This window comes from Saccopteryx leptura, chromosome 2, assembly GCF_036850995.1.
Source record: "Saccopteryx leptura isolate mSacLep1 chromosome 2, mSacLep1_pri_phased_curated, whole genome shotgun sequence".
NCBI classification, from domain to species: Eukaryota; Metazoa; Chordata; class Mammalia; order Chiroptera; family Emballonuridae; genus Saccopteryx; species Saccopteryx leptura.
The window spans coordinates 10,332,901-10,336,753 of NC_089504.1; the positions used below are offsets into that span (position 1 = coordinate 10,332,901).

The 3,853-nt window shown below is 44.8% G+C and overlaps 1 non-coding gene across 1 annotated transcript; it reads right to left on the reverse strand.

Moving 5' to 3' along the window:
* Positions 1–1,529: 1,529 nt before the first annotated feature.
* LOC136396450 (U6 spliceosomal RNA) lies at positions 1,530–1,636 on the reverse strand. Its single transcript, XR_010749737.1, has one exon. It is a non-coding gene; the product is annotated as a U6 spliceosomal RNA (small nuclear RNA).
* Between the last annotated feature and the right edge of the window lie 2,217 nt (positions 1,637–3,853).

The following is a 3,853-nucleotide window of genomic DNA, read 5'->3' on the forward strand; positions in this document are numbered from 1 at the left end:
GAAAAGGGAGAGATGGAGGCCCTGGCCAGTTGGCTCAGTGCTATAGCGTCAGTCTGGTGTGTGGATGTCCCAGGTTCGATTCCTGGTCAGGGCACACAGGAGAAGCGACCATCTGCTTCTCCACCTCTATCCCTCTAGCTTCTCTCTCTCTCTCTTCCCCTTCTGCAGCCATGGCTCGATTGGGGCAAATTAGCTCAGACACTGAGGATGGCTCCATGGCCTCTCCTCAGGTGTTAAAAAGAGCTCAGTTGCTGAGTAATGGAGCAATGCTCTAGATGGGCAGCGCATCTACCCCTAGTGGGCTTGCCTGGTGGATCCTGGTTCAGGGTGCATGCAGGAGTCTGTTTCCCTGCCTCCCCTCCTCTTATGGAATAAAAAAAAAAAAAAAAAAAAAAAAAAGAGGAAGAATGAAGAGATGGAGGGGGAGAGAAGCAGATGGTTGCTTCTTCTGTGTGCCCTGACCAGTAACGTCCATATGCCAGGCTGACACTCTACCCACTGAGCAAACCAGCCAGAGCCTTTTTCAATATAATTTAAAAAATTTTTGGCCCTGGCCAGTTGGCTCAGTGGTAGAGCATCAGCCTGGCATTTGGATGTCCCAGGTTCGATTCCCTGTCACACAGGAGAAGTGACCTTCTGCTTCTCCACCCCTCTCCCTTTCCCTTCTTTCCCTCTAACAGCCATGGCTCGTTGGAACAAGTTGGCCCTGGGCCCTGAGGATGGCTCCACAGACAGGCCTCAGGCACTAAAATAACTCAGTTGCCGAGCAACAGAGCAATGGCCCCAGATGGGCAGAGCATCACCCCACTGGGGGCTTGTCAGGTGGATCCTGGTTGGGAGCGCATGCGGGAGTCTGTTCCTCTGCCTCTCTGCTTCTCACTTAAGAAAAAGAAAAAAATTTTATTTATTGATTTTAGAGAGGAAGAAGAGAGCAAAACATCCATCTGTTGTTTCACTTACTTATGCATTAATTGGCTGATTATTATATGTACCACGACCAGAGATCAAACCCACAACCTTGCATAACGGGACAACATTCTAACCAACTGAGCTAACTGGCCAGGGCAGGAAGTGGTTTTCTTGAAGAGCTTCTGAAACTTTTCATTGTATATTACATGATTAATAATATTACCACTATTCTACAACTTTCCAAAAAAAATTTTTTAAATATGGAACGGCCTGACCAGGCGGTGGCACAGTAGACAGAGCGTCAGACTGGGATGCGGAAGGACCTGGGTTCGAGACCCCGAGGTTGCCAGCTTGAGCACAGGCTCATCTGGCTTGAGCAAAAAAAAAAAAAAGCTCAGCAGCTTGGACCTGAGGTCGCTGGCTCGAGCAAGGGGTTAGTTATTTGGTCTGCTGAAGGCCCGCGGTCAAGGCACATATGAGAAAGCAATCAATGAACAACTAAGGTGTTGCAACGAAAACTAATGATTGATGCTTCTCATCTCTCTCCATTCCTGTCTATCCCTCTCTCTCTCTCTCTGTCCCTGTAAAAAAATAAATAAATAAAAACAAAAAATAAATAAATAAATATGGAATGCGTCACGAATTTGCATACCATCCTTGCACAGGGGCCATGCTAATCTTCTCTGTATTGTTCCAATTTTAGTATATGTGCTGCTGAAGCGAGCACCCAAATATGTTTACATATTTCATTTGATCCATGCAACAAGTCACCAAGACAGGCAGTACAGAAATCCCTGACAGTTAATTGATGAAAAAACTGAGGCTTTGGGAGGTTGTTTTTTTTCTCAAGGACATATGCCCTACCTCTTAGTTGAATATTTTCTTCAATAAAACATGTGGAAAATTCTCATTTATCAGGGTCTAAACATTCAACAAGTCAATTACAAGTTATCTCTCTGCCTTTTAATTCCTTTTAGAAAGGAAGATTTACAAGCTAAATAACATCTAATCCTAATCAGTCCTAACTGTGTTTAACTTTCTGAGATCAGATGGGAAATAGAAATCTTTCTTACCTATGGGAGCACAAGTGAAACAACCTAGTTTAAATTACTGGATAAAATCTATATTTGTCTACAACCCATTATCAAAATATTTGCAAACTATGTAACTATATCCTAAAACAAAAATCTTATAAACCCAAAGCTCAGGATGACAACCTAGAGCAGTGGTCGGCAAACTCATTAGTCAACAGAGCCAAATGTCAACAGTACAACGATTGAAATTTCTTTTGAGAGCCAAATATTTTAAACTTAAACTATATACGTAGGTACATTCCTTATTGAGGTAGCGCCCGCATGTGGCTTGCGAGCCGTAGTTTGCCGACCACAGAAATTAAAAATCAAATGGCTAAGGCTCAAGTCCTGGCTCCATATTTTTCTCAGCTGTGTGTTCTTCTGGGCAAGTGTTTTTACCTCTTGGGGCCTCAGATTCTTTAGCTCTAAAATTGGCGTTAAAAAGTGCTTTCATAAGGATTAAAAAAGATAATGCAGAGAAAGCATTTAACTTAAGTGTCTAGCAAGCCCGTACTTAAATTAATAGCACTGATGCTATTATGGGCTTTTAACATTCAGCAAACTAGAGATATCTACACATTCTCCTAATCAATCAATAAATGGTCACACTTTGGAATATACTAACATAATATACCTAATATATTGGGTTTTTTTTTTTTTTTAAGATTTTACTTATTTTAGAGAGAAAAGCTTCTCATATATGCCTTAACTGGGGAAGCCTGGAGTTTTGAACCAGCAACCTCAGCATTCCAGGTTGATGCTTTATCCACTGTGCCACCACAGGTCAGGCCTAATATATTGGTTTTAAAAAGAACCTGACCAGGTGGTGGTGCAGTGTATAGAGTGTTGACCTGGGATGCAGAGGACCCAGGTTCGATACCCCAAGGTCACTGGCTTCAGCATGGGATCATAGATGTGATTCCATGGTGGCTGGCTTGAGCCCAAAGGTTGCTGGCTTGAAGCCCAAGGCCGCTAGCTTGAGCCCAAAGTCACTGGCTTGAGCAAGGGGTCACTTGCTCTGCTGGAGCCTCCCAGTCAAGGCACACATGAGAAAGCAAGCAATAAACAACTAAGGTGTTGCAACGAAGAATGGTGTTTCTCTTCTCTCTTCCTTCCTGTCTATCTGTCCCTGTCTCTCTCTCTCTCTCTCTCTGCCTCTCTCACTTAAAAAAAAAAAGAAAAAGATACAACTACCAATATACTCAATTCCCTTCAGATGTTAGCCAGGTATCACTTTTCTAAATCTTAGAAAAAATCAGTTACAAAGGGTCACTCCAACAATCAAGGGTGAGGCTAAAATCGAGTGCTTTGTTTTTTGGGGTTTTTTTTTGTATTTTTTTGAAGCTGGAAACGGGGAGGCAGTCAGACAGACTCCCGCATGCGCCCGACTGGGATCCACCCGGCACGCCCACCAGGGGGCGATGCTCTGCCCATCCAGGACGTCGCTCTGTCGCCTGGGGCAGAGGCTGAGGAGCCATCCCCAGCGCCCGGGCCATCTTTTGCTCCAATGGAGCCTAGGCTGCAGGAGGGGAAGAAAGAGACAGAGAAGGAGAGGGGGAGGGGTGGAGAAGCAGATGGGTGCCTCTCCTGTGTGCCCTGGCCGGAAATCGAAACCGGGACTTCGCACGCCACGCCAACGCTCTACCACTGAGCCAACCGGCCTGGGCCGAGTGCTTTGTTTTTAATGGAAGTGGACTGTGATATATTGATATATACAGGAATTTTTTTTTTTTGTATTTTTCTGAAGTTGGAAACGGGGAGGCAGTCAGACAGACTCCCACATGCGCCTGACCGAGATCCACCCAGCATGCCCACCAGGGGGTGATGCTCTGCCCATCTGGACCGTTGCTCTATTGCAACCAGAGCCATTC